The sequence below is a fragment of the Lutra lutra genome, chromosome 5 (genome assembly GCF_902655055.1).
Source record: "Lutra lutra chromosome 5, mLutLut1.2, whole genome shotgun sequence".
In the NCBI taxonomy this organism is placed as follows: Eukaryota; Metazoa; Chordata; class Mammalia; order Carnivora; family Mustelidae; genus Lutra; species Lutra lutra.
The window spans coordinates 140,324,494-140,352,010 of record NC_062282.1 but is presented as its reverse complement, the minus strand read 5'-3'; the positions used below and the strand labels follow the sequence as shown (position 1 = coordinate 140,352,010).

Below are 27,517 nucleotides of genomic sequence, written 5' to 3'. Positions count from 1 at the left end.
CTGTAGGACAAGGGTCCTGATGCTTCACCTGGTAAGATGGTGGAAGGGTTTAGATGATGGACAGTAGCCATCTCTGAGTGAGGCAGAAAGGCAAAGTAAACCATAACCGGGTAGAAGAGAACAAGACGCCCCATGGACCTATTTTGCCAAACTTCACAAACATCCTGTTTGAGCTCCTGCTGCTGCCATTAAAAAAAAAAAAAAAAAAAAAATCTTGCACACAGAATGTAGCCCCTGTCCTGTATAAAGAATGAAGTATTCAAAAGTATTATAAGTCGCTTTCAGAGGGGGACTTGGATTTTGCCTCAATAAAGGGACATCAGAACCATCAGAGAAACCGGCAAGGAGCCGTATTTCTCCTGCTCCATAAAAATCACCATGATTTATTCCTTTAATGAAAAAGTCAGGGGCTCTTGCAGGCACAACAGCTGTGATTTTATGAAGGGAACCTAAGCCAGAATTCCTTGTGGTAGGGCTGTTGCCACAAGGGGTCGGATCTCTATTATTGGTGGAACCTGGCATCAGCCCACAGAGACACAAACAGGACTGGACAGCCAAGAGCTTGAAATAACTCTCAATTGTTGTAGGTGAGAAAAGCTCATGCAACACCAAACCGGACTAAATCTGTTTAAGGAAGGGCGTACGTGTCTTTGATCCATGGCTGAGCTGAGTATCTGGCGAGGGAAGAGAAAAGGGAACACAGTCCCCTCGCATCTTAGACTGGTTGCTGGTCGTCCACTCAGCACATGTGAGCACTTAAGCTGTTGCCCTGAATCAAGGGCTTTTCTCCTCAATGTTAAATACAGTGAGGGGCAAATATTTTGGATTCATCAGCCTCCAAGTATTCTTCAGATGTTTTAGTTTCGAGCAAACAGAATACATCGTGCTGGGCGCATTCTTCCTTGGTTTTTTTTTGTTTTGTTTTGTTTTGTTTTTAAAGGACCGTGTGTGATTTATGGGAAATGGAATCCATATGTTTCTGCTTCGTTTACACTTAAGTCATCAAAACGTTGTGTTGTAAGAGCTATGTGATGTCCGAGTTGCCTTGTGAGCTTGATCTTTCCGTTGTTTAAATACAAAGGGCTCAAAAGCGCTGGTATCTCTAAAAGGCCGAGAAAGAGAAAGACCAAGAGAGACGGAGAGACCTAAGAAGGCCTGTGGGGCCAAGATGAAATAGATTTGAACATCCCTGAGGCCACTTTAAGCTGAAACTACAACCCCATGAATTTCACATGAGTCCCGAATTTACAAGAAAACAAAAGCTCCTCTGCAATCAGTTTCAGAAGCAGCTCTGGTAAAGGCAGGGAAGCTGCTGGCCAGTCAGCCACCCGACCAGGGAGGACAGGGCTCTGAATGTGCTCTTAGCTGCCCAACAGATTGTTGTGCCCGCTCCCAGAGGACCTGCTGTTTCGGGCTCCCCCCAGAGCAGTCTCTCCAGCCGGGGAAAAGAACCCTTTGCCCCACTGAAGCTCAGCAGTCTCTTCTGTCCGTGTGTTCCCGGGCTGTCCTGCCCTAGGCCAGAGTTCCCTATCTGTTTTTCTGCCGTCTGGCCCAAGTGGCTGGCCACCGAGCGGAATCCTGTGGGCGCGTGTGGGACGGTGATTATTGACTGGGCAGTGTCTTATCTCACTCAGCTGACAATAGGGCCAAGAAAACATGGAGTTTGGGTCAAGTACAAAATAGGTTGACTGGGGACCCACAAATTAGGAAAAAGCCCTCTGTAAAGCAAAGTTTTCTTGCTCCCACCCTTAGAGCAGCTCTTAAGTCACTTCAAGCGTGCTCTATCGCTTATCTGTGGCATTTTAGGAAAGAGTTCAGAAGAAAAACATCCAAACTGGAACTACTTTGGGGGATAGTACAATCGAAACATCATTAAATCTCTCTGTATAGTCATCGTTGGAGCATTACAGAATGTTAGGATGTGAACTTCATCATCCAGCAGGGTCTCTAGACATGAATTCAACAGAATGCACAGTCTCGTGAATCACCTGTATTTCCCAAATCAGTTATCTGGGAGTAAGGAAGCAGCTCCTACTGGAAATATATTGGTGTACAATATATGAGTTATGCACGAGCACGTGCATATATGAGCATATATGCATATATATGAGCACACATGCGCACTTACGCAGGGTTTGATGAGATCGGAGCATTTATTTGCTTTCGGAGCTTCTCTTCCCACAAAGAGACTGTAGGTTTTCCCCACGTTTGTAAACCATCTGACCTCGGGAGCTTTAGTGCACGCAGAGTATTTCAAAGTAAGAACGTACCACAATTGGCTTAACGTCTCACTATTTTTCAATAGGGGGCTTAGAAAAATCATTCTTTCAGATACATTTTGAAATGTTGCCTGGAGTTCTTAAAGTCATTTGCTGTGATTTGAGATGCATTAGAAAATAAACTACCCCTAATGTCCACATCTTCATGGAGAATCTCCCATTTGTCTCCCTAAGAGGCCAAGCTTCCTGACTATAGATGATGCTTTCTGAAGACCTTAGACAAGATCAATAAGACAGTAAATTCTTTCTTTTTCTTCCTTAGAAAAAAAAAGGGGGTTCCACTCCATTTCCTCCCTGAAAAGAGCCTTGTGGTTTAAATTCATGCACCTCTCCTCCTTCGGGGCTCAGTCCACTGGAGTCAACTTCCAAGAAAGCTGAGATCCATCCATACCTGTTGTACTATTGGTTTCAGAGTCCCTCCACCCTTTGTTTTGGATTTTTCCAGTCCGTAGCTACAGAACTCGGTGCTGTCCCTTTTGTTGACAGGTTGCCAGGATACCTCTAGGCGACAAAGGCTGGGGTTTCTCTTCCTGGCAGCCCAGCCGTACATACTCAAGAACTCTTGCAAGAGGGCATGTGAATCCTGGAGCTCCCAGCTCTTCTGCTCCTGTTTCCACTAGCCCCCTCCCTGAGGGGCTCATCAGACCATGACACAAGCTGAAGCAGAAGGGTGACAACAAACCTTGCCAGGTGAGGCTCTCTTGGAAAGTGTGCTTTTCCTCTGTTGTCTAACTAATCAGTCAGTCTCCAACCTTACCTTTCCACTAATGATAGAGGCTTATGTTAGGCCATCCTGATCTCCTCCACTTCTACCTCGCTAGCATGTCATAAATACTTTCTCACTAGAGAAAAGAAACCTCAGGGTACCTGGGTGGCTCAGTGGGTTAAGCCACTGCCTTCAGCTCAGGTCATGATCCCAGGGTCCTGGGATCGAGCCCCGCATCAGGCTCTCTGCTCGGCAGGGAGCCTGCTTCCCCCCCTCTCTCTGCCTGCCTCTCTGCCTACTTGTGATCTCCCTCTCTCTGTGAAATAAATAAATAAAATCTTTAAAAAAAAAAGAAAAGAAAAAAAAAGAAACCCCAAATAAAATAATGAATCACGAAGTAAAAACCCTTGACTGACAAAGTAACAAGTATCATTTTACTTCACTGGGTGGTGCTGGCAGTAATGTGAACTCTGGAGTCAATGTTTTAGGGGCTAAAAGAGAACCAAAACCAAATTCCAATTGAAGAGATAATATTATTTAAGGATTTTATTTATTTCTTTTATTTTAGAGAGAGAGAGAGTACCAAGCAGACTCTGCGCTGAGCACAGAGCCCAAAGCCGGGCTCCATCTTACGACTCTGAGGTCATGAACTAAGCCAAAACCAAGAGTCAGTCGCTCAATTGACTGAGCCACCCAGGCACCCCAAGAATAATAATATTTAAATGTATAATTATTTAAAAATAATTGTCTTCAATGAAAGGTAGATAAAATGTTTTTTACATTAACCCAGGAGTATATGTTTATTAGCCAAATTATCCTTGAAAAAAAAAGGGGTGAGAAAGGCTAGAGTTACTCAGATGAATCAGCAGATTTTTTATTGAGATAAAATATACGTGCGGAAATGCAACTGATCCTAAGTTCTTAAATTCAAGTGCCTAAAATCAGTGAGTTTGACAAATATACCTAATCCTGTAAACCATCACCTGAAGCAAGACATGGACATTTCTATCATCCAGAAAGCTTCCTCATGTCTTTTGTAGTCCATTGTCCCTCTGTGAGCCACCACTGTTCTGATTTCTATCACTAGAGAATAACCGGGCTGTCTGTGAACTTCATAGGAATAGACTCACACTTGTATCTGACTTCTTTGGCTCAGCAGAATGTTTCTGAGATGATCCCATGTTACTGTGTATGTTTCTAGCTCAATTCCTTTTATAGGCGAGTATTATTGTATTATAGGATTATCCTGCATTTGTTTATCTCTCCTCCTGTTCATTGGTATTTGGCTTGCTTTCAGTTCGGGTCTCCTGTAACTAAAGCTGGTGTAATCACTCTTGCACAAGTCTCTTGGTAAACATATGGTTTCGTGTATCTCGGGTTCAGACCTAGCATTGAAATTGATGGTAGGTGTATGCTTGACTTTATAATGGGTATGAAATGATATGTCACTGTGGCTACAATTTGCATTCCCCTGACTAATGAAGTTGAGCATTTTTACATGAGCTTGTTGGACATCTCTGTCTCGCTTTTATTAACTATCTGGTTACATTTCTTGTCCATTTTAGATGTTTCTTTTCTTGTTTATATCATCTTCACTAATGTATACGTCACATCCTATAAAATGCATATATTTTAAGTACACAGTTTGATGAGTTTTGACAAAGGATTACATCCACCTACCCACCAGTGTTATCAATATAAGAACATGTCTATTACCCTTTGTAGTGCATTCTCCACCCACCCAGCCCCCCAACAAGCAATCACCGATCTTCTTTCTCTCCCTTCCAGATTATCTTTGCCTGTTCATAGATAAAATAATTCAGCATATTCTTTGAACCTCTCTTCATTCAACAAAATATTTTTTTCTTTTTTTAAAAGATTTTATTTACCAAAAAAAAAGACTTTATTTATTTATTTGACAGAGAGAGAGAGATCACAAGCAGGCAGAGTGGCAGGCAGAGAGAGAGAGGGGGAAGCAAGATCACCATTGAGCAGAGAGCCTGATGTGAGACTCGATCCCAGGACCCTGAGATCATGATCCGAACTGAAGGCAGAGGCTTAACCCACTGAGCCACCCAGGTGCCCCTTAACAAAATATTTTTGAGTAGGATCACTGTATCAGAAGTTTGTTCATTTTTATTGTGGGGTACTATTCTATCCCATGAATATCCCATAATTTGCTTATGTGTTTACCTGTTGAGATACGCTTGTGTTGTTTCTTAGATTTTTCACTATTAAGAGTAAAAGCTTTTGTAAACATTCATATACATCTTTTGTGGACGTATGTTTTCACTTCTGTTGGGTGATGATTTAGGGATAGAATGCCCATGTTAGTAGGTAGGTGTTGGTTTAAATTTGTGAGATTCTGCCAAACTGGTCTCCCGAGTGTTTATATATTTCACACTTCCACCAGGCATGTGTGGGAGTTCCGGTTTTCCCACCTCCTCACTAACACTCGGTATTAGCAACCTTTCTAATTTTAGCCATCCTCATGTGTGGTATCTCTGGTTCTAGTTTGCATTTTGCTAATGACTAACAGCTAATGATGTTGAATTTTATTTCATGAACTTATTGACTACTTATACTTTTTCTGTTATGCATAATCTATTCAAAACTTTGGCCCATTTTTAAAAATTGGGTTGTTTGAATTATGACCATCTATATATAGCTAGATAGATATAGATATATATATAATAAATCCTTTCAAATATATGTCTTCTAAACATTTCTTTCCAATCTATGACTTTGGCGTTGGTGGTATAGTGGTGAGCATAGCTGCCTTCCAATCTATGACTTTGGCTTTTAATTTTCTTGATGGTGTTTTGTTTTCTTTTTAAGATTTTATTTTTTTATTTATTTGAGAGAGAGAGAAGGAGCAGAGGGAGAGGGACAATCAGACTCCATGCTGAGTGCGGAGCCTGACTGGGGGCTTGATCTCATGACGCTGAGATTGTGACCTAAACTGAAATCAAGAGTCAGATGCTTTAACTGATTGAGCCACCCAGGCACTCCTTGATGGTGTTTTTTGTTTTATGGTTTTTTTTTTTTTAAGACTTTATTTATTTAAGAGAGAGAGAGATAGCAAGAGAGAGTGTGAGTGGAGGGGGAGGGGCAGAGGCAGAGGGAGAAACAGGCTCCCCAATGAGCAGGGAGCCAGAGGTGGGGTTCATCCCAGGATCCTGGGATCATGACCCAAGCCGAAGGCAGTTGTTTAACCAACTGAGTCACCCAGGTGCCCCTTGATGGTGGTTTTTAAAGAACAGAAGTTTCTAATTTATACAAAGGAAAATTTTTCAATTCTATTTTTTTTAATTTAATGCTTTTTGTGTTTTGTCTAAGAAGTCTTTGTATCTACTGAAGTCATAAAGATATTTTTCTTTGCTTTCTTCCTAAAGCTTTATAGTTTTTATACTTGTACATTTTACATATTATAGTTTTTATATTTAGTTCTATGATCCACTTTGAATTAAGTTTCATGTGTAAAAGAAGAGAATTGATATTAACTTTTCCCCTACATGTATCTAGTTATTTCACCATCATTTGTTTAAAAGATTTTCTTCCCTCCATTAAATTGTCTTAGCATCTGGGTCAAAAATGAATTGACTGCGTATGTGAACCAACCATATATTTCTGGATTCTATTCTGTTACATGAACCTATTTATCTATCTTTACTGGCACTGTTAATTTTTTTTTTAAAGATTTTATTTATTTATCTGACAGAGAGAAATCACAAGTAGGCAGAGAGGCAGGCAGAGAGAGAGAGGAGGAAGCAGGCTCCCCGCTGAGCAGAAAGCCCGATGCGGGGCTCGAACCCAGGACCTGGGATCACGACCTGAGCCGAAGGCAGCGGCCCAACCCACTGAGCCACCCAGGCACCCCGGCATTGTTAATTTTTAATAAAGCAGCTCATCTTGGCTTATAAGTAGTGCGGCAAGTATTAAAAACAAATATACAAGTAGAGTCCTTCCATGATTTCTTGCCACTGGAACTATGCGTAAGAGTTTGTATTAAGTTGGACATTTTTTTCTTGCATGTTGTCCAAATTTTTCCCTGGGCAATAATCTGATTTTAAGTGATTCTATAACAAACAAAACCCAAAAATGTACAGTCATAAATGTATCCAAGAATGATAATCCCAGCAAAAGAGATGCATTTTTCAAATGTATTTATACAGAATGATATGTGAACTTAATTTTCATTTCTTCCTTCAGTAATTTTTGAGTGTCTACTATATTGCAGGCACGATTTTGGACGAAGCAAGAGGGAAGGGAACTATTTCTTGGTCCATAATTTTTGCAAGGAAACATTACTTATAATCTCTGTTTCCTATTTAACAATTTATTCCTCACAATTATAGAGAAAAAAACCCGTATCTAATAAAATAAACATCAGGTTAATTGTCTTCATACATTCCTCTGAATTGACAGAAAATTATTGACACTCAAGTGTTTACTAAGGAACATTTCCTCAGGCTTTCCAAGTTTGCTATCGCTGTCAAAAGATATCCATTCCTTCTGAGCCTCAGGATGCAAACTGTCATTTCTTTCAGCTGCATTTTTCAGCTTATTTTAGAATTTGAATTTCATATATTATTTCTAAGAGCAATTTCTTCACAAACTTGGACTTTAATTTGGCTGTTCCTTCTGGGTGCATAAATAATTTAAATGAATATGCTATATCTCTTAAATAATTTTCCCCAACTTCTCTGGTGAATGAAACATTTTCAAGAATACACGCAACTTAACTGACAACATTTGTATTATAAAAAAAAAAAATTAGAGGGGCGCCTGGTTGGCTTAGTAGTTTAAAGCCTCTGCCTTCGGCTCAGTTCATGATCCGAGGGTCCTGGGATCGAGCCCCGCATCAGGCTCTCTGCTCCGCGGGGAGCCTACTTCCTCTTCTCTCTCTGCCTGCCTCTCTGCCTACTTGTGATCTCTCTCTCTCTCTCTCTCTGTCAAATAAATAAATAAAATCTTAAAAAAAAAAGAATACACGCAATTCTTAAAAAAACAAAAAACAAAACAAAGCAAAAAAAACCCCATAAATGGTGAAGAATGTGAACTGCTGTGGAACACCCTTCTGAGGAAGCTGGTGGTGATTCCCGTGGAGTCTTAAAAACACAGCAGCGTTTTCGGAACATCACAGCATAGAAGTATGGCACCAGGCATAGCATGCACCATGTCAGGGCTGCAGGGAGGGAGAACGTATGGGAGGCAAGCCGTTGAGAGATTCAGAGTGGCGACAAGCTGCAGAGAATGTCCAGAGTGCCATACAGCAAGAGATTCTGCTTGTTTTGTTGTTGTTTGAGAGAAGTCTCTGTGAGGAGCCTGACTAAGTCCTATGCAAGCAAGACCTGGTAGAATTCTGCTTGCACTGAGCGCTACTTTATAATTCACGTTGATTCGTAATCGGATGTTTCACTGTTAAAGTAAAACGGACGCTCCTCTGTAGGCTCTAATTCAGGAGTCATCAAACTTTGGCTGTTCAATGCCCAGATGGTAAATAATTGAGGCCTTGTAGGCCATGTGCTCTCCAGTTGTGGGGCAAGAGCAGACAAAGCTAAACACAGAAATGAGTACGTGTGACTTGGTCCAGTAAAGTCCAGTAAACCCTTATTTACAGAAAGCAGCAGACAGCTGGCCAGATTGGCTAGTGAGCCATAGTTTGCTAACACTTGTCTAATCTTCAGTTCTGATGAAATAGCTTCCCATCTCACACATGGACATTTAAAGGGCTGTGGCTACGGATCTCTTCTTTCTCTGAGCACCCAGTCCTTTGGGGTTCTCTTCAAAAGAGATAACACTTCCAAGAATTAAACTTTGAGATCCATCTGCATTCAGAATGCATGTGATCAAGAGGGACAACGTAAGCATAAGTTCAGCTCAGGAAAACCAACTTCTTAGATCTTTCTTCAGCTTTCTGCCTAGTCACACAGCACCCACTGCCTGAGCTAGCGAGTTCTGTGTCACCTCTGGTGTGCCTGTCAGTTATCCCCATTTTTGGAGGAAGCTCCAGGCCATTGATGTTTGTTGCTTATCACTTGATAAAACTGTCTTTGTCATGAGGGTTTGGTCCAGTACTCAGTCCTTGGATGGATTCTCATTTCTCTCCAATTTGGTGGAGTTACACTTCTAAAGCTAGAATACTAATTCCTAATTTCCTGAGGATTACAAGGAGCAAGGTAAGATGCTCAGGGATCCCCAAGACTTGAGAAGATACTACAAAGCTGGCTGTTAACCCTTCCTGTCCAAAAGTCCTGTTGTGTGCACATTTATTTCTACGTGCATGTATATGCCTGTGTGTGCACACATGTACCTCTGCATGTTGGTGCGTGTGTGCATATGTGCGTCAGTATGTGTGTTTGAGGGAGAGAGAGAAAGTACTGAGAGAAGCGTAGTCGGGATGGTTCTCTTTGAGTTGATGATATGTAAGTAGAGAAAATATGAGAAAACTTGGCAAAGAAGTTTGGGAAGATTCTAAGCCGTGGCATGAGCCTGAGCAAAGCCCCTTCCAGTCCCTTCCCTGACCTACGCTGGAGTGAGAAGGACTTTAGGTTCTTTGAGGACCTGAAAAGTGAACATGGATAAAGCTTGAGTGCAAGCAGGAGAGAATACAGAGGGACCAGGGCAGAGACTTAAAGAAAGAACCAGGTACAGAGGAACTTTGTGGCTAGGCATTTGGATTTTATTTCAGAGTGGAGGGACAACCATGGAACATTTAACCCAGGGAGGTGTAGGACCTGTTTTGGGATTTAAAGAGTTGAATATGCCTGCTCTGGAAAAGATTGGCACGTGGAAAGGGTTATTTATTCCCCTGCTACTACTGAAGCAGCCTGTGGCCAGTGAGGCCGGTCCATTCACCTACCTGGATGCAAACTCAGGTGGGCAGGCCAAACGTCTAGAAGGAATAACTACCTGCATCAACGATAAGTGTGGTGATGTTTCTATGTGAATTAATGTAATATCACATGGAGTTACCCAGTATCAAAGGGGTAGGACTGAGATAGGTGGGAAAGAATGTAGGAAAGAAGATGCATGAAGATAAAAATCAGAGATGACAAGAGATGACATGGTGAGCAGAAAGAAAGGAGAAGGGGAGTGGAGGGCGATATGAGGTTTACTTCTCTGGCAGATCATTAATAGGTGATCATACAGAAAATGAGGAATGAAAAGCCAAGTGTTCTTGTGTCTACTAAAGTAGAGCCTTTTACCTTTCCTCTTGCTCTCTTCTCCCCACCCCCTCCTCTCCCATGCCAGTCCACACTAGGATCAAGAACCTCGCTGGAGAGTTGGGGCAAAGGAAAACACCCTCATGATCATTTCAGTCTGAACTCACCACCGCTGTGACTTCTTCCCAGTCTAGAGATAGGGTCAGGGGTTGTTTTATTAAAATGACTGTGAAACGAATGAAGAGCAAAATGAGAAGTAATGAGGATGGGAGAAGAAATAAACAATCGCAGATAGAGTCAGAATTCAATTTTCAGCCAATGATTGTCCTTATTAGTACCATCTGACCTGGTTCCAATCCAACACATTGTTACCAAATGAGTGTTAGATGGATCCTGGCATTAATTCTTTGCTAAGTGATGATTATGACAATGATTCTCAATATATTCTCTGACCTAGAAAGAATATGTGAAGAGATGTGTGTGTGTTTGTGTCTTTGTCTGTGTGTGTCTATGTGTTCTGGTGTGTGACCCCCAATGACATGATAATAAATATAGCTAATAAAAATTCCAGCCTGTTGCTAAGCAACTATATATATATATATATATATATATATAACTATATATATATATATATATATATACATATATATATAAATTCATTGGAAAGATAGATATACATATATTTAATTTGTGAAAAACTATGTTATGGATCATTTTAGAGTCATAAATATGTAAAAAGAAATAAGGATTTACATTATTTGAATCAGTTCATGGCATTTCCCTTCAAAAATACAAAATGATTGTGCAACATAAGAATAAGATAAATCTTGGATTACTTTGTCTATTTAGTTCCAAGTGAACCATCTTATATATGAAACACATGACATTTTGAGTAACAAAAATTAAAACCACATTTTCCTCTTCAGTTAACGTATTTCTTATGTCAAAGACTATGTCAAGTGGAGTTTAATTATTTTAGTTATTAGCATATTTATGGGTGATAAGAAACTTGCAAATGAATTTTCAGCAGAGACTCCCAGGACAAGCTTATTGATAAGCAGCACTGGAATACTGCTGTAGCTGAATGACTTAATTGGACACTATCCATTGGTTTCCTAAATAAAATAGGTCTGAGTGCTTCATGAATAATTTATCTTTTTTTTAAAGATTTTTTAAAAATTTATTATTTGTTAGAGAGAGAGAGAGAGAGAGAGAGCGCGAGCGAGCACAGGCAGAGAGGCAGGCAGAGGCAGAGGGAGAAGCAGGCTCCCTGCCGAGCCAGGAGCCTGATGTGGGACTCGATCCCAGGATGCTGGGATCATGACCTGAGCTGAAGGCAGCCGCTTAACCAACTGAGCCACCCAGGCGTCCCTGAATAATTTATCTTTAATGTGATGGCATCTCTTTCAATGTTTATTTTGTAAGTGGAATTTTACAATTAACCAACAAGGATTGAGTTTGTAGCCTAAAATTGTCGTTCCTCCGTATAGTATTTGCAGGATAGATTCTAAATCTATACATCTTCAAATATTGATTCCATAGCGTCTGGAGATATGTCAACCTCTTCTCCATATATATATTTTTAAATAGAAACATGGTATATAAGATCTTGGTGTTTAAAAACTAGGAACATGGTGGTATGAACAAATAAATGAAAACCCGCTTAAAACATTTAAATGAAAGCTTCTGGGGGGAAAGAACATTGGGGCATCGGGGGCGGGGAGGAAGTAAAGCACTGAGAAATTGCCAAAGCTTGCTGAAAGCCAATGCAGATTTCACTAAGGGTTTCTCAACTGTAGTTGCCCACCCTGGGATCCAGGGCAACAAAATAGTTCTCAAGACAGAGAGGAAGGGAAAACCTTTTTAGGCATCTTAGGAGGCACATGAGAAATTTGACATATTTGTCTCCTAGTGGAACACCCTTTTGTAGATAGGACTTCCCGGCATGAAAACTCAGGAAAAGGAAAGGAAGAGAGAGGAAGAGGATGTTTGTGATGCCTTGTATTAGTGTCCCACAGACATAGGTTGATGGAATTCTCAAAAATATTTACCTGGGAGCTGGGCCAACTGCGAACCATCGCAGAAAACCTACAGGAGAAGAGCTCAACTAGACCTTAGGACTGGGAACTCTAGGCCTGGCCTATCTGCTCTATAGAAAGACAAGAAAATGACATGATTTAAAAAATACTATGGCACTAGTACAGTAGTTACAACCGTGAGGGAAAAGCCAAGACCATCACTGAAGCACCAGGATTGTTGAGCCTCAGATGACCTCCGGACTTCTTACTTTGATAAAAAGATATGCCTCTATTTCATGAAGTGACGGGAGTAGGATTTTCTTTATTTATAGTGACACAAAATCTTAAGAATACATAATTGAGGTAAACATGTTGTGAAAACGAGCCTGTTAACTCATGGTTGGAAGGGTTGGACTTATGTCCAACCTTACGTCCAATAAGACTTATGTCCAATAACATGTTGTTGTTTGTGGTGGCAAAGGGAACTCAAAAATTATGTCACAAAATATCTGTTCTGGACTCTACTGCCAGAGGCAGCATTCTGGGCTGAATGAGTTATTAAATTAATCCAGGCAGGCCTTCTTACCAGATTCAAGTACCTCAAACAGTGGGGCATTTATTAGAAGGATACATGCATGGAAATGCAAGGGAATCTAAAAACTAGGCTTCCGGAACCACAAGACCTACCTGTTCCAGGAGACTCCTGAGCCAGAGAGTTGAGTAAACTCTGTTCTCTGGCCCAGACACCAAAATAATTAGGTAGTTTTATTAGGCAGTTTTTCATAAAGTTTCAGAATTCTAGAGTAACGTCAAAGGAATTTCTCAACCAGGTTCTTTCTATTTCTGCTGAGTAGAGCATTCATAACCAGATATTACCCCCCCTTGATTTTCAGACCTATGTTCATCAGGGCTCTTTCTTGAATTGTTGAAATATCTGAGGAGAACTAGAGACCACAGCCTGCTTCCCTTTTAAAGAGAAGTGGAGAAAGAGGTCTGTCCACAGTCAAGCTCCACGAACCCAACGTGGTCACTGCCTTTCCACCTCTGAGGTGAGTGCTTCCTCTTTCATACCTGACATGATTGGCAGTGATAACATCCGAACCTAGTTTTCATTTCTTAGTTGGGACATGGTGACAAAAACTTCTTCTCATATCTGGTAGGAATGTCATGATGTTCCCGGAGCATGGATATTCTATACACTCAGAGTGAGATGTAAAGACTGTGGTACATCACATGTCTTCTGTCCCCAAGTAACAATGGCAGCTCCAGCTATCCTGTCATCAACCTGTCATCACCCCCAGCCACTCCTGTGCCCTCTGTTCTGCCTTCCTCCAAGCATCACTTATTTGCTGGGATGTGGCAGCTCTCTCTCACTGTCTTCTGGCTTGAGCAACCATTACTATTTTTTTCGCCAAGACAAGAACGTGATTGGGCCAGTTCTTTTCCCGTCAATTCATGCATTGGAGCATTTTTTTCTAGCACCCAGTTCTGATCCAATCTGCCCATATTGGGGAGGGGGAGTTAAGTGATGATTTCATACTAGTTAGACTTGCTAACTTTGAAAAAGTGCACTCCTTTATCTCCTAAGTTTCAGTATTTGTTTCCTTTTTGGGACTACAGGTTAGAATGTCTTTTTGTTTTTGTTTTGTTTTTTTTTTTAAGATTTTATTTATTTATTTATTTGAGAGTGAGTGAGAGAGAGACCATGAACAGGGAGGAGGAGCAGAGGGACAAGCAGTCTCCCCACTGAGTGTGGAGCCTGAGAAGGACTCATTTTCAGAACCCTGAGATCATGACCTGAGCCAAAGACAGATGTCTAACCAACTGAACCACCCAAGCACCCCGGAATATCTTTTAATAAAATATGATTTGAGGGACGCCTGGGTGGCTCGGTTGGATGACTGCCTTCGGCTCAGGTCATGATACCGGAGTCCCAGGATCAAGTCCCGCATTGGACTCCCAGCTCCACGGGGAGTCTGCTTCTCTCTCTGACCTTCTCCTTGCTCATGTTCTCTCTCACTGTCTCTTTCTCAAATAAATAAATAAAATCTTTTAAAAAATAAAATAAAATAAAATATGATTTGGGGCACCTGGGTGGCTCAGTCAGTTAAGTGTCTGACTCTGGATTTTGGCTCAGATCATGATCTCAGGGTTGTGAGACTGAGCCCCAGATGCATTAATAAATTAATAATAATAAATCAATAAAATCTTAAAATCTTAAAAACAAAATAAAATATGATTTCAGTTAGCCAACTCAACTTTGAAATTCCTCATAATATTTTAGCAAAAGGAGAATAATTTCAGAAATCTATAGTTAGTCTCCTAATTACATTTCCTACCTGCTGGGTTTATGAAAATATGGAGAAGCAGACAGACATTAAAGCCATATAGTGACAACGATGATAACACACTTACCACCTACCACACAGCATGCTAACCATTTTCTCTTACTTTTAAGGCTCACAATAACTATGCAAGGTATTATTATCCCACTAAACCTGAGATGAAACTGAGACACCTAGAAGTTACATATCCCAAGATTCCACAACTGATAAGCATTTTGGAGCTAGCATTTCAGGTAGGTCTGAATTTATAGGACTATGCAAAAAGTACTTTGGAATGGAGACCAATGAGAATATTAATAGTCTTTGCTATAAGCTACTTTTTCTTAGTAAATTAGACCTTACCAGGGGTTTCATGGTTAGCTTGAACTTGGACTTTTTTCCGAGATGTGATAGTATCAAACTTAAGATCTGAGTGACCTAATCCCAGGCCACACAGAAAGGGGAATGGGAATTGGTTTAGCATCCAAAGGAAAGATACTTTTTAAAATAAATTCTTTCATTTTTAAAAGTTCTGTCTAAATACAGCAAAAATCTACAGCAGAAGTTCACTTTCTGGTCCAGAAGTATTTGTCAAGATTTTTAACAAAAATATTTAGACATGTGTCAGCTACTAGTAACATAAGATGGGGCATGATGGTGACTGTTTGAAACAACATTCAACAGATTTTGAGAACTGGAAGAAACATATACGTCTGGTTTTGTGTAGTACACATGGTTTCAAGAAGTTAGATACAAATTACATTTTGTAGATCAGGGTGATCTATTTTCCTTCTAAATGTTTGCTTTTAGAGAAAATTCTGTAATGGATCCTTTTAGGAAACTAAAGAACTTCCTTTGTGTAGTCTTTAGATGTGAAATGTTGATATTTGCCAGATTTTATTACTCAAGACATTTTTTCAATCATATGTTGCGTGTGTTTAAGAAAAATCTGTAAAGGTTCCTCATTTCCTGTAAGGCAATCAGATTTCCTAAAAGTAGCTATACTGCTTTTGATATTTTGTTTTCAAATTACTTTCCATGTTACTTACCTCTTTTATTCTTCATTCATTTCCTCTGCCGTTTCACCCACATCTTACTACCTGTTCACACACACACACACACACAACCACTTATATCTGTTTACCAACTCACATATACACAACCATTTACATACTCACAACCATCCACTCACACCTATCCATGCATCCCAGTCATACTCATCTAAATACACTTAACTCATATGCATATACATACCACACTTAATAATTCATATTGATTCACATGCTCACATCCATCTCTCCTTGCATCACACCTATCTCTTCCTATTATCTATACACACACATCTATTCACTCATATTCATGTACAACCCACATTCATTCACTCTTACCCATCTACACACTCACATACATACATTCTCTGTTATATACACTTGTAGACTCATACATATTTCCACCCATAATACAGGCCTACCAATCTACTTGTACTGGTCCTCACATACCGACCAACTACTATCCATCTACATACTTACACTCATGTATACTCTCACCCATACATACAATTATCAACTTACATCCATCTACTCACATCTAATTACATCCCCATCTGCTTATAGGCATACACACACTCAGACCCCTCCTCCACAAACTTTCACATACACCATACACACACCTATCCTTCCTGCCACAAACCAAAGCCCCACGGTTTTTCTAGCACATCATGTCTTTTAGGTTCCCATTACCTTTGCTTATGGTGCTATCTGTGTCAGCTAGAAATGTCTTTCTCCCTTTGTAACTCCTATTCTTCTTTCACAAACCAGCCCAAATGACATTGTTATTTTACACACAAATGTGTAAAACTTTACTTGTAATAGCCAAACTGTAATCAGCCTGTATGTTCTTGAACAAGTAAAACAAATTATGGTACATGCCTACCATAGAATAGTACTCGGCCATTAAAAACAGCTAATTATTGAAACAAACAAAAACTAGATATATCAGCAGGGAATTTAGCTGGGAAAAAAGCCAATCCCAAAAGGTGGTTTACTGCATGATCCCATTTTGAAATGAAAAAATATGTATATATAGAAATGGAGGACAAATTATTGTGTTTAGGAATAAGAGATGGGGACTTGGAGGGGGCAGTGGGAGACAGAGAGTGGGTATAAATTGATAACATGAGACATCATATGGTGTTGGATCTGTTCAGTATCTTGACTATAGTGGTGCTTTTGTTTGTAGGCAGTAAAATTGTACAAAGCTTAATACACACAGACATGAATACAGATCAAAGTGGATTGTATCAATATCAGTATTCTGATTGAAATACTATATCATAATTTTACACTGTGTTACAATTGAGAGAAATCAGACAAGGGGTTAAGGGATCTCTATATTTTTTTTTCTTAGAAATGCATGTGCATCCACAATTATCTTAGTAAAAATTGCGATTAAGAATATAATATCAGGGGGCACCTGGGTGGCTCAGTGGGTTAAGCCGCTGCCTTCGGCTCAGGTCATGATCCCAGGTCCTGGGTTCAAGCCCCACATCGGGCTTTCTGCTCAGCAGGGAGCCTGCTTCCTCCTCTCTCTCTGCCTGCCTCTCTGCCTACTTGTGATTTCTCTCTGTCAAATAAATAAATAAAATCTTTAAAAAAAAAAAAGAATATAATATCATCTCCAGACCTAAGACATTAACATTAATTCTTATTATCTAGATAACAAGACACACTTTAAAGGATCACAATGTGATAAAACCAAATGGGATGAGATGAACCTAGGAAAGCAAAAACTTCTACAATTAGATCCGAATAGTCAATCACATCAGTGCTGACCGAGGGAGACCTAGCTCAACAGCAGATCACATGGCCACAACTAGGGTTGGGGACACAATGATAAGGCAGACCAAACATTTACCCCAGCTTTTTTTTTTTTTTAAGATTTTATTTATTTGTCAGAGAGAGAGAGGGAGAGAGAGCAAGCACAGGCAGACAGAATGGCAGGCAGAGGCAGAGGGAGAAGCAGGCTCCCTGATGAGCAAGGAGCCTGATGTGGGACTCGATCCCAGGACGCTGGGATCATGACCTGAGCCGAAGGCAACTGCTTAACCAACTGAACCACCCAGGCGTCCCACCCCAGCTTTAAACAACACACTCTTGACATTGAATTACCAAGTTGTTCTTCTTTGTGAGGAGCACACAGACAGGGAAACATGAAAGGAAGTTCCATATTTTGGGTAGCTACCTCATGTTAATGCGGTGACTTATCCAGGGCAATCATCTTCTACCTATGCAGAACTTCCAAATATGACACAGTTACTGATCAAACAGTCTCACCTCTGTATTAAAATCAAATCTACCTCTTTTTTCTGAGCACTATAGGCAATATCTCCAATGTTCCTGTGCTATTTTTATAGTATATTACAAATTTTGTTTTTGCTTTTCTCGTGTTTATGTACTGCATATACATGAGTATGAAATGGCTGAACTGTAATTGACCATGAACTAATGATGCCATCTAATGGGATTAAACAAAGTGACATTGACACAACATGTTGGGGGATCCTTTTTATCCTAGGATTCTGTGGGGGAGGAAAAAGTTTCTATACCTTTTTCGGTTCAGTGGCTGGGACTGCAGAATATTACTAATAAAAGATTAACAGGCGCCTCGGAAGCCTCTGCCTTCAGCTCAGGTCATGGTCCCAGGGTCCTGGGATCAAGCCCTGAATCGGGCTCTCTGCTCAGCAGGGATCCTCCTTCCTCCTCTCTCTGTGCCTGCCTCTCTGCCTACTTGTGATCTCTGGCAAATAAATAAATAAAATCTTAAAAAAAAAAGAAATCCATTTTTTAAAAAAGATTAACAAGAGAAAAATAGAATGTATTAACTGGTGCCTCATACCTACACACAAGACGAGAAACTCTTAGGGTGGTCAGAATTTGATGTTTACATTGCATCTTAACAAAAAACAATAAATTCGTGAAGGAGTAACAAGGCAAAGGGATTTAGGCTTTTAGGGGTGGCAAAATATAGGAAGTAAATATATGGGGGAAACTAATAGAAGATACGGGCTATTTAATGATGTGTGTAGCTTCCTCTTGGTGCTTGACTCTGAGCTGACAAGAGTAGAGTTGCCTTTGAGTTTCCCTTCCTAATTTGGGAAAGAGAGACATCTTTACAAATTTATGTCTTGCTTTTAGGCAAATAGAGTGAGAGCAGAGAGCTTTTCTGACATCTTCTTCTTTCCAATTGCCTTCAACTCAAAATAATCCTTATGCCAAAGTGGCATATCTGATACCCTACAATTCCAGATAAGAAATTGCTCTACAAAAGGGAAATGGCTTTTCAGCTCAGAATCCAAACTGATAATGACCTTTCCACCTAAGAATGGTTTAACCATCCAGCTCCATCGTTTGAGAAGACTGCTAGTGGTCCTCACAACACAGTTGAAAAGAGAGAAGGGGACCCTTGTCATGCAGACAGCACAACTCTTAACACAAAATGGAGTCAGTTAGCCATGAGCAGTCAATAAAGACTCTACCTTATGTGATCACGTTAGATGCTAAGACAAAGAATACAGTCAAAGAGGAAAGGGGAATACAAGCTTGACATGTAGACAGGGAAGCTATATAGATCATACTAAGGAGAATGCCAGCTCTGAAAGAATTATTTCCCAAGTGACACTGGGTGAGACTCTCCTGTATAATATTATGTGAATATTTATGCCTTTGTTACCATAAGGTGAATTGCATTATAATTCTCATTCTAGCAGGCCACCTAATGCGCTGGGATAGAGTCCCCGCAGTGGTGTTTCCAGTGGAGACTAGAGCTGGGTGACTGTGAACTATTAAAATTCTGGGGTACGGTGTGGCCAAAACTAACTGAGTAACATTTTTGCAGAAGTCTGCATTCACAGTGTTGGTCTCTTTCTTTTGGGGTGCTTTAGTTTGCTATTACTGCTATAGCAAAATACAATAACACTAGCAGCTTAAAACAACCCAAATTCATTATCTCATAGTTCTCTGTGTCATAGATCCAACATGGGTCTCTTGAGGCTAAAATCAGTGTCAGCAAAGCTGTGTTCATTTTTAGGAGCCCTTTTTGGAGGCCCCATGTCTCCTTGGTCTTCCCAGCTTCTAGAGGCCATACACATTCCTTAGCATATATAGTTCCTTTCTTCCATCTTCAAGTCAGCCATGGGTGGTTGGGCCCCTTTCTTCTTTGGTTGTCCTACCTCTTTCAGGGAAAGGCTGTCCACTTTTGAGGACTCGTATCATTATATTGGGCTTATCATTTCTAATCCTTCTTCTTCCAGAATATAACAGAGTTAAAATATAAGCCACAGTTTTCTAGTGTGAGTGGTCAGCACTGCCTTATGTCTCTAGAGCCAACTGACAGTAGAATGAACCATAGGTTGCCCTTCCTAATGGCACCTTCTCTGTATTGTGTTGGGGTTGTCCTTCCACACCTAAAATGGAGACAGACAGACAGCGGACACAATGAAAGCAAATGCAAGAGAGAGCACAGAAGGTGGTAAAACCGTAAGAAAGTGGAAAAATCAATAATCACACCGTTGGTTTTAAATTGTGTTCTTCTAATCAGATATCCTGGTATTTCCTTTTTTTTTTTTTTTTTTTTGTAAGACAGATTTCTTTTATTATTTTTTCCTAAACTCGTCTGTTATTTAAAGTTTCCTGATATTTCTGATCCAAGGTATGACTTAAAATACACATGGATCTTTTTTGTGTTTACTAAAGGAAAACAGAACAAAGCAGTTTGACACTCTGACTGACTTCCTTGCTATCTGATAGTTACCAGGCGTGGGGTGGAAAGAGGCTTTCAGTAAATTTTAAACTACTAAGTAGTTTTAAATTTACTAAGTAAATTTAAAAATCAAACTACAAGCTAAGAAGGTTGAAAAATAAAGAGCTGTCACCATATTTCCTGTTTGGCCTGGGCTCTGGGGACAGAGAGGATGGACAGGTTCCCCCAAGATCCCAGAGGATGCCTTCTAGTGGTTTTCTTCAGCAAGGGAGAGCCTATGTAAGATTCCTGAGCAATGAAAGGATGTTGTATGGAGGACTCTGAACCATTAGGGATCTCAGACCATCTGGCCTGTGAAAGAGTGCTTTGTTCATGAGAGTCAGAGATGTCAAATGGAATGACAATAGCTTTTTGATGACTTATTTACATAGGAGGACCAGAGATGTGGGGGGAAGAGCAACAAAGAACCCATGTTCAGAAACAGCCTTCACCCCATGGCCGTACATAAACTCCCAGGTCTCCAGAGCCACCACCAGGGAAGTCATGCTGATCAGACCAGAAAATAGAGGTGCATTCATTACACACACAGCAGAAGCCCAGCCTCATGGGCGCGGCCCTATTTTTGACTTTCTTCCCAGGGACTTTCCTGAGAAACAGCTTTGGGTGGAGAGAGCATTAACAAAGGGTGTTGATGTCTGCAATGAATGGTAATGACGATCAATTAACGTGTCAGCCAGGCTCTGGGAGGCACGGACCTCCCAGAGGTGGGTCACACTAAGGCATGATTTTGAGGCTGTTGTCTGGTAAGTGGGTGATGTGGTTAAGAAAAGGTTCCTCCAGGATACAGGGAGGCCTATCTCCCATTGGCCAACCTCTCCCTTCAAAGGCAGCTGTATTCTTCTTTGTGCTTCTTTCCACCTGGACACACGAATCCAGTGATTGTCCTTCTGATACTACCACCCTGTGGTTTGCAAGTCAGTGCCAAAGATATCCCACTGGGTAACGCACTGAGATGATAAATCAGGAGCAAGAAGACAGTGGGAACCCTGTGCAAACATATCAGGTGATGGGGGCTAGGAAACACATGACCTATTTACAGTTTTTAAATTCTGAAACAGTATCTATCCTTTCCCCCACTATGTTTTATCGTAATACATCAACTTTAGATACTTGATGGATATCTGATACCTCATTCTAGGTTGAGAGGGAATTACTGGCTGTTCTTATACATTTTCAGTTCAAACTAATTTGTAAGTGGTACTTGACAAAATGGCTAGTTTGTCAGAAAGAAAAAGTGCCCCGGATTCTGTAATCTATACAGGGAAGCGTAATTCTCTTAGGAAGTATTTCCAGCCCAAATCTTGGAAATCTAGCAATATATTGTTAATGGTTTGTTGATGTTCTTTTGACTGAATGATTCTTTCTTTAGATTAATAACTTAAGCAATCCAGCATTCTTCATGTGAGGGATCATTTAATGGTAAATCAAGAACCGTTGGCTTAAGCAGATGAGTAGCTCTTGTTATATCATCGGTAACTAAATAATTATGGGAATGCTTCCAAAAAGTTCAGATGGTCTCCAAACACATTTCTTTTTGTGTTTGTCTTTTTTTCTTTTTTCCTTTCTTTGGTTCTACCATCTCTCTTGTGGCTGATCTAAACACTGGCTGCTTGATTTTTTTTTTTCTCTCTGAAATTAGATGCATCATTTCCTGTGACCTTCCATTAATGTATGAAAATTCCTCCTCAGGTCACTGGTTCTTTCTTTTCCCTTTGGATATTCCTTCCCTCTTAGAAATAAGTCTTTCAGCCTCACTCTGCTGTCATTATGAAGCTTTGTTTCTGAATTTTTACCAATAAATCTGTCATGCTTTTAGTAAATATTTCTCACAGAAAAGCCTTCAACTGGATTCCCAGTTAACTGAGGGCAAGTGCTCCTTTAAGTGATATTCAAATATTTAATTGAGGATAAAAATAGGGGAAAGGGAAGCTTTAAAATGAGGATATGGTCAGGAACTCAAATGCCTTTGAGAATCAAGGATGAATTACAAATAAAGCAAGCAAAGGACTGATGAGAAACTTTGGAAGAATGAAGACTGGCTGTCTGACCCACAGGCACAGCCTTTATTCAGTATCAGTTAATGTGGGTTGTTGTCACATTGGAATGTGGGCTCTGTATGGCCAGCTCTCCCACTTTCTCAAAAGAAACCAAAATCCTGATTTTGTGTGACAACTCCCAACTTTAAAATAATGGCACCTAATTCAGACTTTTGTTAAAAAAAAAAAAAAAAGATAAACTTTCTTATTTTAGATAGAGTGAGTGAGAGTGGGGAAGGGCAGAAGGAGAGAATCTTCAAGCAGACTCCCTACTAAATGTGGAACCCGATGTGGGGCTTGATCCCATAACCCCTGAGTTCACGACTTGAACTGAAACCAAGAATCAGATGCTTAAACTACTGAGGCACCCAGGCCTCCCTAAACTTTTTTTTAAAGTAAGTTCTATGCCCACCGTGAAGCCCAATGTGGGGACTGAACTCACAACCCAAGATCAAGATCAGAGCTGAGATCACAAGTCAGATACCCAACCAAATGAGACACCCAGGCACCCAAAACCATTTTTAACTCTAGGAAGGTCAAAAAGAACTTATTAATGGGCCAAATTTGGCGTATGACCTACTGCCTTAAAGTCTTACGAAAGAGCTATTTGGAATAGAACTATTTTTATTAAGATTTTTGCCCAATGCCAGAAAAGATGGTTTGTATGCTTGTTTATGATTCAACAGCTTGACTCCCCCACTGTTTTTTGTCTACACTTTGAATTTCTATACACGATAGGATTCTAATGTGATTATACTGATGGTTTCTATAACCAGTTCTCCACCCCTCCAAATGTCAATGTTACAATTACGTGGTCATACCTGTGTGGCGTTCGTGACTCTCGAGTACTCTGTGATTTGGAAGCTCAATATAGAGTGAAAATTACAGACTCGATCTAACAACAGCCTTCATAGAGTGATATTATGAGTTTTAACAACATAAAATGTCCTTACCGAAAGCTCTACTTAGAAGTGTAAAGAGTACATTTCTCCCATTTTCTGTTTGCATGGCTCTCCTAACACCATAGACTATTATGTCTACACACCTGACAATTAGAGTGAATGAAGGTGAAGAAACTTACTTCTTGGTTTAAAATTCTTCGCAGTGAAGGAAAGACAAGGAAGGGTAAATTTTCATTAGCTATTCAGAATCAGCCTGGAATTGCCAACAGGCACAGCCAGATTCCCTTGAAACCATATGCCTCAGGGTCGGTGGCTTTTCTGAACGTGTTTCTATTAGTTTACCTTTCAGCGCTGCTCCTGTCTTTCCCAAACCAGTCCACCTCCAGTTCCTAGTTGCTCTCATCTGGTCTTTTGTCACTCCCATTAGAATTTTTGAGGACCACAGGTGCTACTGGCCTAGTGGCTATGCAAAGGGGAGTGCAGGGAATCAACCAGAGTGACCTGGACCACTCCCCTCACCCCCTTTCCCCGGTCATCCGTGATCTAGGAATGGGATCACTTTGACTCCCTCTGTGACAGTGGTGGCCTTATGGCTGGGCAGTCAGCTGCAGAAGACAATCATGTAAAATGAAAGAAAATATGAATATGCTTAAAAAGGTAGATTTCCTCTTTTGGTTTCATTCAATTGGTCACAAAAGGAAAAGCAACATTTTCTAGTTCTTGAAGCATGATGATGATGTAAAACTAAAAATTTGTTTTCAGTGGTCTGAAAGTTGAGGATTGAATGTTAAGATAAGAACAATTTTTTTTTAAAAAGATTTTATTTGTTTATTTGACAGAGAGAGATATATAGAGAGAGGGAACACAAGCAGGGGGGCGTGGGAGAGGGAGAAGCAGGCTTTCCACTGAGCAGGGAGCCCAATGTGGTCTTCGATCCGAGGACCCTGGGATCATGACCTGAGCTGAAGGTAGATGCTTAATGACTGAGCTACCTGGGTGCTCAGCACCATATGATTTTCTAAGCTGCTATGGAAGAATTCATTTGAGTTTATATTTATTGCAATACTGAGGACCTATGCTGCTTGAATATCACAGATTCTTATTACTTATTTTCTGAGGGTGGTTGTATCAGTCATAAGACAAGAAACCATGCCAATTATTTGATTACAATGTCATATAAAGAGTTGTTAACCAGGAAGGAAGTCGTTACATAGATAGTAACTTGCAGGATAAAAAAAGAACACAACTCTATGAAGAAGACAGCAGATACCATTCCTAGGGCTGAAGTATCAAAGGGAAAAGGTTAGGATTAATCCTGTCTATTTTGGAGCACGTGGAGTCCAAGAGTGAGCGTAGGGAAGCTGAATACAGAAAAGAGCGTTTGGAATACACAGATAATGTTAATAATTATCACAACAGATGCACTCTAGCTCCTTCCAAAGCTTGTAGAAAAAATAAGTTTTTATTTTCCTGAAACAAAATATGTCATTCAAATTTGTTCCCCAAAAAAAGAATTCTAGGAAAGGAAGATCATGAATGAATTTCTTAAGGACCATTGGTTCATATTTATAGTTTCAATTTTTGTATTTCTGATTTTCAGGAAAAAGTATATGTTTAGTAAGTCAATTTTGCCCCCAAGGTGTACTATCTCAAAAAAAATTTTTTTTCGCTTTTCATAAAAGTAGACCCTAAAGTTTGAAATATCGCTGTTAGAATTCATTTTATGCTAAGCCAATGGCAGCTATTAAAATACAATGGTATCTCATTAGAATTGGGTTCTAGTTATAGTTTTCATGCAAGGAAAAGACTGTTTAAAAGTGGCTACAATACAGTTAGATATTTATTTCTCTTATGTAAATAAAGGCCAAGGGTGACACTTGAGAGCTTGTATGGTGACTCCACCATTATTAGGGACTCAAGTCCATCCAGATATCTATCTACTCCATCATGTTAGGAGTCACATGAATGTAGTCTGTAGTCTGGTCCATAATGGCTGCTAGAGCTCTAGCCATCACATCCATGTTTTAAGCATCAGTTTGAAGGAAGAAAAGAGGAGCACACTGTAGACATGTCTTATATAATTCTGCAAAGGGGCCTGCACACTTGAAGTTGGGAAATCGTGTGCCCAGCTAAAAATTGGGGGGGGGGGGGCTCTCTAAATCTGAGGAAGTTGGGCAAAGTTACTACTGGTGGGGGACTAGTTGTCTTTGCCAGAGTGTGGGAGGGATATTACCTCATCAGTCATAAGCCTTGATGTGAATAAGTCTATCAGCTCCTTTTTGAAAAAGGGAGAGTTCAAAAGTAAGGAAGACTAGCGAGCATATAAAGACACCAGGCAGGGGAGAATGGAGCCTGCTGAATGGGGTGGATGGAGGATATTGAAGACAAACCTCCTCTATTTTATAATTTTGCTCAGAGCCAGTGCCAGCTTAACTCCATCTTTCTTAATTATTCATTTGTCCATTTAAAGAATTTGGATTCTATACTAACAGGGAAGGGGGCATGCGTTGCTTACATTCATTTTGTTTCAAAAGACTAAATTTTTTAAAAAGATTTAATCCTTTGATTATGCTCTCCCCCCCTTTTTTAATAGGGAAACACCTTCTATGCCAAGATGGGATTGGATTTCCATGGTTATTATATTCATTCTTGTGTCTCTCTCTTCTCGTGAACCCCAAAGGGCATGGAAAAATGGCATCATATTGATAAAATGTGATGCCTTCCAAGACATTCTTTAAATATCCTATGTGCAAATATGGTCAAAATGGATAATTCAGACCAACTGGAGTGAACATTTCTCCACGGTTGCTTGGGGTAGAGCTGGCTGGCTTTGCAAAGTAGTTCTCTTTATAAACTCGCAACATTGCTTTACGCTGTGTCTGTGTGGCAAGCCAATTTCTTAAGTGATTTAACTGTACGTATTTAGTATTTTCCAGTACTTTTGCTTTTAGAACTAACATATAGGGGAGAGTGGCTGGCCGTGCTAGGCCTTGCCAGAATCCTGGGTGGAAAGAACGCAAGACTCTCCATTAGATGCTGCGGTTCCCAAAGATTTCACTTCTTCCAGCTACCTCCTCTTTCGTATTTTGAAAACTTTAAGCACAGTAAGATAACAATTTTAGGAGGACATTGAAGGAGGAAAGAGATAGTGGAAAAATTTATTAAGATACAGTCAGGAATTTCATGACGCTCTCAGGTTTGTTGCAGAGAAAATATGTATAGCAGGAAAATGCCTGCACGTCGCAAGAACCATCTCTAATCGAAACGATGAAGGGGCCGCGAAGGGAGCAACCGTCTGGCCCCTTGGGGCAGCTTTTGCTTTCACCCTGCGCTCATTATACCACCCCAGGTCCCCCTGGCTCATCCCCACGTCTAGGTAATAACACAGACTTCTCCCAGGGATGTTGGTGCGATCGGGAATAGGCTCTGTATTGCACAGGCTGCAAACGGACGATGTCATCGAGAAAACCACTTCCAGCAAACTAAAATGAGCCCTGTCGCTTCAGGGAGAATGCTGTCTCCAGGAACCCCAATCTCTCTTTCCTGCTTTTTCCATCACAGGGGCTTGTCCCCCACACACCCATTCCCCCGCCCCCTCCGTGCCCTGTTTTCCTCCTCCCCTTGACACTTCCTTCTCCTCAAGGGCAGTGTAAAGGCCGATGGGAGCTTAGTTGCCCTCCCATGAGACATTTGCCTCCTATATTAAAACCAGGATAAAAACTAAAGAGAAGAAGCTCTGTCGGTTGAATGTGGGGCAGAATGAATCATGGAAAGAGCCGACTGCTAGAGCCAAAGAGAGCTGGAATGGGTTCCCAGTTCTGTCACTTAAAGACGGACTGTCGTGGGCAAGTTTCTTGTCTTTTGTGACTCATAGTGTCTTCACTTGTAAAACTGAAACAATCATACCTGCCTTCTTTTTGAGAATTAACTGAAACACTGTATATAACAAATTTGTACAATATCTGATGCATAGTTGGTATTCAGTAAATACTCGTCCTCTCACCTGATCCTAAGGGAGACAGGAGTTGCTGGGGTGAGTTATGGGGCCTCCCCAGTATTCTGATCTGCTGGGAGCAGTGTGTGTGTGTTCGTTTCTGTGTATGTGTGTGTGTGTGAGAGAGAGAGAGAAACTAAGTTTAGGGGGAGTAAGGTTATGTAATTGCATTGATTTCTCCTCTCTTCTTAAGTCCTTTTGTTATCTGCAGCGTTCTGGTATGAAGGAAAATGGAAAGGAAAACAAGGATCCTTGATAAACAAGATGTCCGA

The 27,517-nt window shown here is 40.5% G+C and overlaps 1 protein-coding gene across 3 annotated transcripts in view; it reads left to right on the top strand.

The window, feature by feature from the left end:
• The first annotated feature begins 2,769 nt into the window (after nucleotides 1-2,769).
• Nucleotides 2,770-27,517, top strand: part of LOC125100889 (zinc finger protein 474) — a 57,864-nt gene continuing 33,116 nt past the window's right edge. The window contains exons 1-3 of one of the 3 annotated variants that reach the window (XM_047731378.1): nucleotides 2,770-2,969; nucleotides 13,066-13,221; nucleotides 14,631-14,750. The gene's annotated coding sequence lies outside the window, so the exon portion shown is untranslated. The remainder of the gene's footprint in view (nucleotides 2,970-13,065; nucleotides 13,222-14,630; nucleotides 14,751-27,517) is intronic. The other 2 variants (XM_047731379.1, XM_047731380.1) reach the window with 2 other exon arrangements.